We start from the raw sequence: 13,399 nt of genomic DNA, 5'->3' as shown, positions 1-13,399 counted from the left end.
TTTGATAATGATTTTTCAGAAAATGTTAAAAGTATTACAAAAATTATGATATGATCAGCTTAGTAGGCCTAGTGTCGTGACAGTTTAGCCGGCCTAGTGTCGTGATTAGTTTAGCTGGCCCAGCATCGTGACAGATTAATCGGCTTAACGCCGTGACAAATTAGCTGGCTTTATGCCATGACAGCTTAGCCGGCCTATTGTCGTGACAGTTTAGCCGGCTTATGTTGTAATTAGTTATGATATGATAGTTTTTATATGGAAATTATGATATGACAGATTTTACGTAGAAATATGAAAATGAGATATGTTACCGTTATAATATATGAAATATACTATATGATATTAGAACCATAATGGACTAGGTATGTTTAGCAAGATCCGAGAAATGTTGCGAAGAGCGGGATACCTCCTTGTGTCCGACCTGAGAAGTGTTACGGAGAACAAGATAGGTTCGGACCAGGCTGGGTGTACAAATCAGTTAGTGCAACCACACTTCTTAGATAAAGTGTTGGTATTGGATAGTCGATTAGTTCGTGAAGTGTTGTAGAGAGCAGAATACCCTGTGGGTTCGGCCCGCGAAGTGTTACGGAGAGCAGGATGGGTCCGAACCAGGCTCGGTGGGCAATTGTACTTATAGACTTTATGTTTGACTTAGCATGGTAGACTAGCCACTACTAAGTCTAGCCTACAAGCCGCACAACTCGGTCATGTGGGGTTATTACATGACGAGATTTATGAAGGTCCTAGGGAAAGTTTTATGTATGTATAAATATATTAAACAATTTACTTACACAGAAGAATCTATTATGATAAAGTATGTTTATGAAGAAAAGTATGTATGTCGCTAAATATATAAGTATATATATGAGTACAGGTTTACATGATTTACTAGTTAATTATTTAAAGGTTATAAGTTATACTACACCAAAACTCATGTTGCCACACACCAACAATAATCTATCCCGTCTTACTACGAGGTGTCTCACCCCTATAATCTTTTAACATTTCAAGAGATCCAGGGAGCCGATCTTAGAAAGCTCTAGGTAGGATTAGTTAGTGGGGTTTGAAGATGGTGCTGGTGAGATACTAGTATGTATATGTATATAGATACATTTGGTATTTCTTTTGGCTTTAGTATTATCTTGGTTTTGGGGAGACATGTGAATATATGATATGGTGTTTCTAGAACTTTGGTATTGCATTCAGAATTTATGTATAAGTTTCTGCTGCATGTTTTATTTTAAATATGGACAGGTCAATCGGGGATCCACTTGGGGTTTGGGATATTATAGCATGGTATCAGAGTTTAATATGTGGAAAAAAAATTAATACAACAAAATTGGGTCGTGACAGTGTGGTATCAGAGCTTAAGTTGCTAGGCTCTGTAGACTTTAGTGCACAATAGATAGCAATACCAGAATATAGAAACGGATCTTGGTAAGGGTAGGAAATGTGTAGATTAGGATTTTAGAAGTCATTATTGGAAGTTAAAGAAGGATTTAGGATTTTGTCTCGCAGCCTAGAGGCAGGAATTCCATGACAGTTTCTGTGATTTTCCTGAGACGACGGTTTCAGGAAAGTCATGGTAAACTATCATTGGTTTTTGTTTCTAAGCAGTAAGACTATACCTTAAATTGGGAAATAAGGATGTTAAGTTGATTGGTTATATGAAGATATCTTATGGTTCCTACTTAGATAAATGTATTAGTCGTGTTATGAAATTAGGAATCTCATACTATTTTGTTCTATTTTCAGAATGGACCCTGAGAATAGCAATGCACACACTAGTGGTGGTAACGATGTGGAGCCTTTTAATCTGGGCAGTAGTGATTCTGATGTAGTATTGCGCAGTGTCGCCCAACAAGTAACGACGGAGATAGCAAGAAATTCAGGGGAACAGGGCTGCACGATCGAGCAGTTTACTCTGATGAATCCCCCCTCATTATCAGGAGGAATCGACCCATTTATGGCAGAAAACTGGGTCCAGGAGATTGAAGAGACGTTGGCAGTTCTCCCTTGTATTGAGGAGCAGAAAGTATCATTTGCCACTTTTAAGATGATAGGGGAGGCTAAACGTTGGTGAAGGTCAGTGAGGTTGCTAGAGGAGCAGAGGTCGGTGCCTATATCTTTGACTCAGAGCCTCTTCAAGGAGATATTCTTCAAATGGTACTTCCCCACTACTACCAGGAACGCAAAAGTAGCCAATTTCTGAATTTGACTCAAGGGTATCTGACGGTTCAATAGTATGCAGCTAGATTTCTAAAGTTATCCCGATTTGCATCATACATGGTGCCAGATGAGAAGAAGAAGGCGAGGAAATTTGAGGAAAGCCTGAGACAGAGTATCTATAAGCAGATGGTGGCATTCTAGGTTCAGACCTTCTTAGAGCTAGTTGATAAAGCCACAGTGATCGATACCAACCTACAAAGAGGTGTTGGGGTATAGAGTTAGAGGAAGAGGCCTACGCCCCCTGAATTCCGAGTAGGAACTAGACGAGGTCTATGGAAGAGAGACAAATTTAGTGGGGCCCCGAGATAGGAGATGGGGAGCTGTGAGTATTAGGGTGATTGGACTTATCATATTTACCCTATATATAGAAAAAGGCATATGAGAGAGTGTCGAGCGGGAAGGAATGCCTGCTATCGGTTTGGTAGACCTGATCATATAGCATGAGATTATTGTGCGTTGCTGAGTAGTGCGCCAGCTTTGAGACAATTCAGGAGAAACGACCAAGCACCCCGGGCGGCCAGCTGAGGAACACCGCCTAGGTGCAGGTTTATGCCCTGACACCAGGAGACATAGAGGCGACCAACAATGTGGTGATAGGTACTATTACTATGTTTTCAATTAAAGCTACTGTTTTATTTGATACAGGGGCCACACATTCGTTTATTTCTCGAAAATATATTAAAATGTGTGGGATGGAAACTCAGTTACTGGATGTTGAATTATCTGTGGCTACACCTAATTATGCTTACAAACGGGCTCTTTATAGACTTTCCAAGATTTTTAACCATTGGGGATAGGCTAGCCATTTTTAAAAAAAGTTTAATTAAAATTTAAATATAATTAGCACTGAAAACTAGCTGAAACTCGAGAGGTTCGATCGACTGGTGCAAGCACTGGTCGACTGACCTTTGTAAAATTTTTAATTTTATTTAAGGGTTTGGTTGACCATGGAAGATGTTGGTTGGCTGAACAAGGCGATTTCCCAAGTTACGTAAGTTCGGTAAGCTGAGCTCTCGGTCAATCTGCTGAGTGAACAGTGCCACTCAATTGAACACTCTTAAGGCACAAAGGTTGTGCGGCTGAGGGGTCAAAATGTGGTCAATTTAAAAGGCCGATCGACTTATCATTTTAGGTGTTTAATGGGGTCGGTTGGTTGAGCAATATAAAAACCTAAAACATAATGTCAGTAGACTAAGATGTTTTGAACACTCAAGGGTCGGTCGACTAAGACCTGTTTAAAACATGATTTTGGCCCTATTTACGTTCCAAAAATTTGTCAACCTTTTGTGTATGAGATATAGCATTTTAATTGAAGGGTTTTGGATCCTAATGGTTAGTCTATGGTCTTTAAGCATTCAATCCTATCATGCATGCAATGCATTATTACAAACCCAAAATTAAATGCAATTATAAATCAAATAATAAATGTCTTCTTCTACCTCTTTTTTTGCTCTTCTTTCTTCCATGGAATTTTCCTAACAATATAATCTTTAAGTCCCTTCTCGCTTCCATTTTTTCTTTCCCTTATGTGTGTGTTGAATTATTAACCTATTACCTTACTAAAAGCACACATAAGATCCTTATGGTTTGTCATTATCAAAACGGAATTAGATTAAAAAAGTCAACATGTCCTCTCTCTGCCTTAGTTCTCTATCATTAGCCTTACTCCCATAAAACTTGGTGAAGTACAGAAAGAGATCGGGGTGAAGCGATAGAAACAATTTCTTCGGGTGCTCTTCTCGATTGATATATATCATGGCTAATTCCGGTATGTGAATTTATGATTTAAAGGTAATTGATGTGAAGGTCATGATAATTAACGATCCTATTTCAGCAAATAACAGAAAAATAATAGTATAAATTCTTACATGTGGTATTAGAGCCACAGTTGAAATTATTGTGATCTTTCTTTCAATATAAAGATCGCTTTCGTTAACTCCTTTCGATCTCATTATTGTTTCATATGTAAAGTTTGTGTTCAAAATGGTTTTCTGGAACAATCGAAAAATTTATATGATTTTTTCTGAATTTATTGGGTTTTTATTGGATTGGAAAATCATGGTTCTAAAATTGTGATTGTAACAACCCAAAAAATTTAAACAGAGCCTCGTCGACGAACACAGGGAGTTCATCAATGAGAATACATGAGGGTCATGTCGACGAAGACACCTCTCGTCGAAGAGAAGATATTGAGAGAGGGTTTGTGGCAGCCTGAAACTCATCAACGAGGGGTGTAGGTTCGTCGACGAGATGACGTGTCTCATCAACGAATCTAGGGCTATAAGTAGTTGAAACCCGAATTTTTGACTGAAATTCAGCACAAAAATATTTTCCTCCCTCTTTAAAACGTTCCCCTCCCCTTCTCTCCTCGATCCCGACTCTGTTTCTCGCCAGATCGAAGATTTGAGGCCACCACGACTCTCCTGGTGAAGTTCTCTGCAAGTCTGCTAGACCTGATTGTTGGTGGAGCTGGTTTGAAATTCATCCCAATTTCAAGGTAAGGCAATTTATTCGGTATTTGCTTTCCCTACAGTTATAAGAAATGTTGTATGCAAAGAAATATTGATATTTTGTTTTGGGGGATGTTGTTTTCAGGATGTTGAGTAGGGAACCCTGTGGGTATTAGGCTAGAGTACAGTAGGAGTTTTCCAAAGTTTAGGTAAGAGAAATATGCTATGTTAGGAAGTTTCAGAATGTATAACAGAAGAATATTTATGTATATTTACGAGCATGTTGTTCAGTTTATTTTTCCAGAATATTATGAGTATTATTGTTTCAGTGAAATTATAGATATGAAGCGTGAGATTTTGATTAATCAAATGTTTGGCATGAGTTTATTACAGTATAATATGTTAAGTATACAAAGCTGCAGATAACAAGATATACAATTTATTAGCAAAAAATGAGACTTATAGTATTTCTCAGAATAACACGATTTCTACACCATACACACTCAAACAGATATTACAGATATTATAGATAGATATTACAAATACTACAGATATAAATTACAGATATTACAGATAGATATTACAAATATTACAGACATATATTATATATATTTCAAACAAATATTATAAATATTTCAGTCAGATATTCCAGATATTACAGATCAGATTTATAATGTCATGGTTATTTTTGAAATCATGTTAAAACAGCAAGATAAGTATATTTTTATATATAGTATTGCACAGTATTAGATCCTTGTGGATATTACAGATACAGATATACAACAGAGCACAATACAGTTGCTATTTCAGACACGTGCAACCACATAACTTAGATAGTATGTGGATTGCGTCTAACTGTGCGAGGAGAGATTGCAGTCTCCCCAGCATGCTGGGTTGAGGTAGCCGGTTAGACGAGATAGAGATACGATGGTCCGGAGTGATTGCAGTGGGCCAAATTGACACAGATTGGCGAATGTTACATATATAGATTGACTTGCTTGGTAGGCCAATTAGAGTAAGTCCAGCCTACAAGCCGCACAACCCTAACATAAAGGGATATATCATGATATACAAATCCCAAGGTATATCAGAAGTTCCTATGTACAGATATATCACACAGCAACAATTATATTATTATATTAGCAGTATTCACAAATAGTAAGCTCAGATACACAGTTATACTTTAATCTACATTACATGTGTTTTGTACAATATATTAGCTTATTCATTTTACAGAATCAGTGTTATTTTAGTTTATTAAATGTACAATTCAGCCGCCACACACTAGTGATAGTATATTTCCACTTGCTGAGCATTGTCTCATCCCATTGACTTATTATTTTTCAGGAAATCCAGCTAGCAAGCAGATCAGGCTCGCGGGAAGAGGTTGTTTTGGTATTGACCCTCTCCAAGAGGGTAGGTGTATTTTGGTGCCAATGAGTTGGGGTATACCCCAGGTTTTTTATGTTATCACTGGGTAATTTGTGTTATAGAAATACTACAGATTATTATAGCTTTCTGGTATTGTGTACGTGATAATTTACAGTTTCTTAAATAACGCTGCTTAAGGGTGTATGACATGCAGAGTTTCCTCAGTGTTCCTTTAAGCCTGGGGTATTATGATTAGTATTTCAGATAGATGATATTTACGTTATATATGTATATAGAAAGAAAAAAAAATGTTATATAAGTGGCAGGTCATTATAGTTTGGTATCAGAGCCTAGGTTGGTAGGTTCTGTAGACTCTAAAATGTAGCGGGAACAATACCAGAATATAGGAAAAAGATTTGAGGTTTTGTTTTATGATTTGGATACAGGATTTTCATGGTGGTTTCTGTGTTTTTTTCTAGGGCGACTATTTTAGGAAAGTCATAGCAAACTATCGATGAGTTATGTGTTTGGGCTATAAGATCGGATTTTGGGGTAAGAACAGGGGATTTGTTAATAGAGGAACTGAAGTTTTAGTTGAATGAGTAGATTAGATCTGTATGGGAAATAGGACACTGAAATGTTGCTCTATGTATTTCAGGATGGATCTAGGGAGCAGTGGTACGAATGTAAGAGGTGACTGACCAAGACCCTCCAGTATGGGAGGTGTAGATACAGATGCTGTATTACGCAGCGTCACTCAGTAGGTGATGGCTGAGATGGCTAGGAGCAGAGGAGAGCGTGGTTGCACGATCGAGCAGTTTACGCAGATGAAGCCTCCCTCTTTTACTGGAGGACCTGACCCGATTGTAGCTGAGAGTTGGGTTCAAGATGTTGAGGAAATTCTAGCAGTGCTGGCATGTACAAACGAATAGAAAGTGGCATTTGCATCATTTAAACTTATAGGAGAGGCAAAGCGCTGGTGGAGATCGGTGCGGTTGATTGTGGAGCAGAGGCCAGATCTAGTGCCAGTATCATGGAGTCGGTTCAAGGAACTATTCTTCGAGCGATATTTCTCTGCTATTGTTCAGAGTGCGAAGGCAGCAGAATTCCTGCATTTGACTTAGGGGTTGATGACAGTTACACAATATGCTGCACGATTTATCGAGCTGTACAGTTTTGCCCCATATTTAGCACCAGATGAAGAGAAAAAGGTAAGGAAGTTCGAGAAAGGCTTGAAGTAGAGTTTATTTGAGCAAGTTATTGGCTTTCGGGCTCAAACGTTCACGGAGGTAGTGGATAAAGCTGCTATTATTAAAAGTGGTATGCAGAGAAGTGCTGCAGCTCAGAGTCAGAGGAAGAGGTCTGCGATTTGGGATCTACAGGCGAGTTCGAGCAGAGGGCCATGGAGAGGAGATCGATATGGAGGTAGTCAGGGACGGATGATGAGCTGTGGTGGCCCTCAGAGTGGATGGGTTATTCCTACCTGTCCTAGATGTGGCCGCAGACATCTAGGTGAATGTAGGAAGGGAGAGGATGTCTGCTACCGATGTGGGAGACCCAGGCACAGATCTTGGTCATGTCAGGGATTGCTAGCTCAGGCACTAGCTCCCAAACCATATTGGGGTGGTTATTAGGTGCCCTATGGAGGCCAACAGAGGAATACTGCACTGACGAGAGTCTACGCGTTGACGCCGGGTGACGCTGATGCAGCTGGAGACGCAGTTACAGGTACCCTTACTGCTTTCTCATATACAACTGTTGTTTTATTTGATACAAGTTTTGCCCACTCTTTTATTTCATCGATATATGAAAAATTAACGGGGTATGAGGCACAATTGTTGGATATTAGGTTAGCAGTAGCTACGCCAACTAGATCAGTGATGAGATGTAAAAGAGTACTCAGGGACTTTCCAGTAACTATTCAGGGAAAGATATTGCCAACTAATTTGGTAATATTAGATATGCAATGGTTTGATATAATTTTGGGTATGGATTGGTTGGCAGTTAGTAAAGCTAGTATTGACTGTCATTTGAAATAAGTGATTTTCAGACCTCCAGGTGAGGAAGAATATAGATTTCTTGGTTCATAGGTTCGTTCTTCGCCACAGATTGCATCAGCTATTCAAGTGAGGAAATTGATTCAAGAAGGCTACCAGGGATTTTTTTTTTTTCCAATGTAAAAGAATTGTCAAGAGAAGAACTGAAACAAGCTGATATCCCTGTGGTTAGAGAATTTTCAGACGTATTTCTAGAAAAACTACTTGGCTTGCCACTTGATCGTGAAGTTGAGTTTACTGTGGATATTCTACCAGGGTCAACACCAGTATCTAAAGCTTTTTACCGAATGTCCCCAATCGAGTTAAAAGAATTAAAAAATCAATTGCAAGAATTGCTGGATAAAGGATTTATCAGGCCCAGCATGTCGCCCTAGGGAGCACCAATGTTATTTGTGAGAAAGAAAGATGGAACCATGAGGATGTGTATAGATTACATGGAGATATAAACTGACAGTTAAGAATAAACATCTTCTTCCCATGATCGACGACTTTTTTGATTGCTTCAAAGGACCCATGTCTATTCTAAAATTGACCTGCGGTTAGGTTATCATCAGGTGAAAGTGAGGGCATAAGACATCTCAAAAACTGCATTTCGAACAAGATATGAGCATTACGAGTTCCTAGTGATTTTGTTTGGGTAGACCAACGCACCAACGATATTCATAGATTTAATGAATCAGGTGTTCCATCAGTACCTGGACCAATTTGTAGTTGTATTCATTGATGATATGCAAGTCTAGTCGAGGAGTTTTAAGGAGCACGAGCATCATTTGAGGCTGGTATTGCAAACATTGAGAGAGAGGAAGTTATATGCGAAGTTCAAGAAATGTGAATTCTGGCTGAGGCAGACTTCTTTTCTTGGCTATTTGATCTCTAAGGCAAGTGTATCTATTGACTCTAGTAAGATAGAGGCAGTGGTGAATTGGGTAAAGCCTGGAAATGTTCAAGAAGTTAGGAGTTTTCTGGGTTTAGCAGGTTATTATCGGTGCTTTGTGGATGGTTTCTCCAATTTGTCAAGTCCGTTGATGCGACTCACAAGGAAAAATGTAGAGTTTGAATGGATCAATGACTGTGAGCAGAGCTTTCAGGAGTTGAAACAGAGGTTGGTTACCACTCCAGTGTTAACTATTCCATCAAGGGAGGACAGGTTTGTGAATACAGTGATGCATCCCTGAAGGGACTTGGATGCGTATTAATGCTACACGGCAGGGTTATCGTGTAGGCTTCCAGAAAGCTTAAAAAATATGAGAAGAATTACCCTATGCATGATCTAGAGTTAACTGCAGTGATGTACGCTCTTAAAATCTAGAAACATTATCTATATGGTGGAAAGTGCGAAATATTCACGGATCACAAAAGTTTGAAATATTTTTTTACCTAGAAAGAATTGAATGTGAGACAAAGAAGATTGCTAGAACTTATTAAAGATTATGACTGCACTATTAGCTACCATCCAGGGAAAGCAAATGTGGTAGCAGATGCTCTGAGTAGGAAATCAGTAGGACCACCACTGGTAGCTGTGGAGATTCAGCACCCGATCCTGATGGATTTGGAGAGACTTAGTATAAAATTAGTAGAAGATAATCCTCAGGCATTTGTTGCTAGTCTGGTGGTATAGCCTACACTATATGAGAAAATTAAGGCAGCTCATGGTGATGACACAGAACTGGCAGAGGTAATGGATAGAGTGCGGGATGGTTAGGGGAGGAGTTCAGTATTGCCGATGACGAAACTCTAAGATTTCACACCAGATTGTGTGTGCCGGCAGATGAAGATATTAGAAAAAATGATTTTGGAGGAAGCTCACAGATCACTGTACACAGTCCAACCTGGTAGTACTAAAATGTATCGAGATCTGCGAGAGTACTTTTGGTGGAGTGGAATGAAGAGGGAAATTTTCAAATTTGTACAGCTTAAGACTAAGCACCAGAGACCAGCAGGACAGTTGCATCCACTCTTCATTCCAGAGTAGAAGTGGGATCACGTTTCCATGGGTTTTGTTACGAGATTACCACCAGTGCGACAGGGATTGAATGTAATTTGGGTGATTGTTGATCATCTGACGAAGACCGCCCATTTCATCCCTATTAAAGTCGACTATTCCATGGACATACTGATGAAAATATATGTTCAGGAGATAGTTCGCGTCCATGGTGTACCAGTATCCATAGTCTCAGACCGGGATCCTTGGTTTACTTCACGATTTTGGAAAAGCTTTTAGGGGGCTATAGGTACACAATGAGCATTTAGCACTGCTTTCCATCCCCAGACAGATGGTCATACTGAGATGATGATTAAGACATTAGAAGATATGCTTCGTGCATGAGTGTTAGATTTTGGGGGCAGCTGGACTCAGTTTATGTCGTTGGTTGAATTTTCGTATAATAGCAGCTATCAGGCTAGCATCGGCATGGCGCCTTACGAGGCATTGTATGGTAGGAGATGTCGTTCTCCCCTCTTTTGGGATGAAGTAGGTGAGAGACGAGTTTTGGGTCCAGAGATTGTTTAGCAGCCATATGAAAAGGTCCGACTAACTAAAGAAAGAATTAGTACCGTGTAAAGTCGGCAGAAAAGTTACGCAAACACGCGCCATCGGGAGTTAGAGTTTGAAATGGGAGACCGAGTATTCTTGAAGGTAGCTCCTATGAGAGGGGTTGTGAGGTTTGAAAAGAAAGGCAAGTTGAGCCCAAGGTATATTGGCCCTTTTGAAATCCTAGAAAGAGTAGGGTCAGTTGCCTACAGGCTAACTCTGCCGCCAGTTTTATCCAAAATTCACAACGTGTTTCATGTTGCTATGTTGAGGAAATACGTCCCAAACTTGTTCCACATAATCAACTATACAGAAATAGAGTTTAAGGATTCATTAGCTTATGAAAAAACACCAGTATAGATATTATACAGAAAGACACAAGCACTGCGCACTAAAGAAATTCAATTAGTAAAAGTTTTGTGGAAGAATCATGCTATAGAGGAAGCTTCTTGGGAGCTCAAGGAGCAGATAAGACAGAGATACCTACAGCTATTCCAAGAGGTTTAGTGGTACACAAGTAAAGTATAAGTAGTTAGGTAAAGTTTCTTTTGCGGGTACTTGTATTAATTAAGTTAATAGGTAGTCTTTTAGTTTTGTATATGTAATCTCCCTGAACTTAGATTGTAACCACGATGTTCCTCCACCATAAGTGAGGGTAAGTAATAAAATAAGTAGACCGTTTCCCTCTATGGGATGATAGATTGTATGGATGGTGTTCGACACAAATAGTAAATTTTGAGGACGAAATTTTATAAAGAGGGGAGAATGTAACAACCCCAAAAATTTAAACAAAGCCTCATCGACGAACAGAGGGAGTTCGTCGATGAGAATACATGAGGGTCCCGTCAATGAAGACACGTCTCTTCGATGAGAAGATACTGAGAGAGGGTTTGTGGCAGCCTGAAACTCGTCGACAAGGGGTGTAGGTTCATCGACGAACTTTCTAAAAGACTCGTTAATGAGATAACGTGTCTTGTCAATGAATCTGGGGCTATAAGTAGTTGAAACCCGGATTTTTGACTGAAATTCAGCGTAGAAATATTTTACTCTATCTCTAAAACGTTCCTTTCCCCTTCTCTTTTCGATCCCGACTCCGTTTCTCGCCGGCTTGAAGATCTGAGGCCACCACAACACTCCTGGTGAAGTTCTCTGCAAGTCTACCGGAGCTGATCATTAGTGAAGCTGGTTTGAAATTCATCCCAATTTCAGGGTAAGGCAATTTATTCGATATTTGCTTTCCCTACAGTTATAAGAAATGTTGTATACAAAGAAATACTGATATTTTGTTCTAGGGGATGTTGTTTTCAGAATGTTAAGTAGGGAACCCTGTGGGTATTGGGCCAGAGTACAGTAGGGGTTTTCCAAAGTTTAGGTAAGGGAAATATGCTATGTTAGGAAGTTTCAGAATGTATAACAGAAAAATATTTATGTATATTTACGAGCATGTTGTTCAGTTTATTTTTCCAGAATATCATTAGTATTATTGTTCCAGTGAAATTACAGATATAAAGCATGAGAATTTGATTAATCAAATGTGTGGCATGAGTTTATTACAGTATAATATGTTAAGTATACAAAGCTACATATAACCAGATATACAGTTTATTAGCAAAAAATGAGACTTATAGTATTTCTCAAAATAACATGATTTCTACACCATAACACTCAGACAGATATTACAAATATTATAGATAGATATTACAAATACTACAGATAGAAATTACAGATATTACATATAGATATTACAGATATTACAGACATATATTATATATATATTTCAGACAAATATTATAAATATTTCAATCAGATATTCCAGATATTACAGATCAGATTTACAGTGTTATGGTTGTTTTTGAAATCATGTTAAAACAGCAAGATAAGTATATTTTTATATATATAGTATTACGCAATATCAGATCCTTGTGGATATTACAGACAAAGATATACAGAAGAGCACGATACCGTTGCTATTTCAGACACGTGCAACCACATAACTTAGATAGTATGTGAATTTCGTCTAACTATGCGAGGAGAGATTGCAGTCTCCCCAGTATGCTGGGTTGAGGTAGCTGGTTAGACGAGATAGAGGTACGATGGTACGGAGTGATTATAGTGGGCTAGATTGACATAGATTGTTGGATGTTATAGATATAGATTGACTTGCCTGGTAAGCCAATCAGAGTAAGTCCAGCCTACGGGCCGCACAACCCTATCATAAGGGGATATATCATGATATACAAATCCCAGGGTATATAAGAAGTTCCTATGTACAAATATATCACACAGCAACAGTTATATTATTATATTAGCAATATTCACATATAGCAAGCTCAGATACACAGTTATATTTTAATCTACATTACATGTGTTTTGTACATTATATTAGCTTATTCTTTTGACAGAATCAGTGTTATTTCAGTTTATTAAATGTACAACTCAGCCGCCACACACTAGTAATAGCATATTTCCACTTACTGAGCATTGTCTCATCCTAGTGACTTATTATTTTTCATGAGATCCAGCTAGGCAAGTAGATCCAGCTAGGCGAGCAAATCAGGTTCACGGGTAGAGGTTGTTTTGGTGCTGCCCCTTTCCTAGAGGGTAGGTGTATTTTGGTGCCAATGAGTTAGGGTAGACCCCAGGTTTTTTATGTTGTCACTAGGTAATTTGTGTTGTAGAAATACTTCAGATTATTATAGCTTTCTGGTATTGTGTACATGATAATTTACAATTTCTTAGATACCGCTACTTAAGGGTGTATG

The sequence above is a fragment of the Malania oleifera genome, chromosome 1 (genome assembly GCF_029873635.1).
Source record: "Malania oleifera isolate guangnan ecotype guangnan chromosome 1, ASM2987363v1, whole genome shotgun sequence".
NCBI classification, from domain to species: domain Eukaryota; kingdom Viridiplantae; phylum Streptophyta; class Magnoliopsida; order Santalales; family Ximeniaceae; genus Malania; species Malania oleifera.
This window is presented reverse-complemented; position numbering follows the sequence as displayed.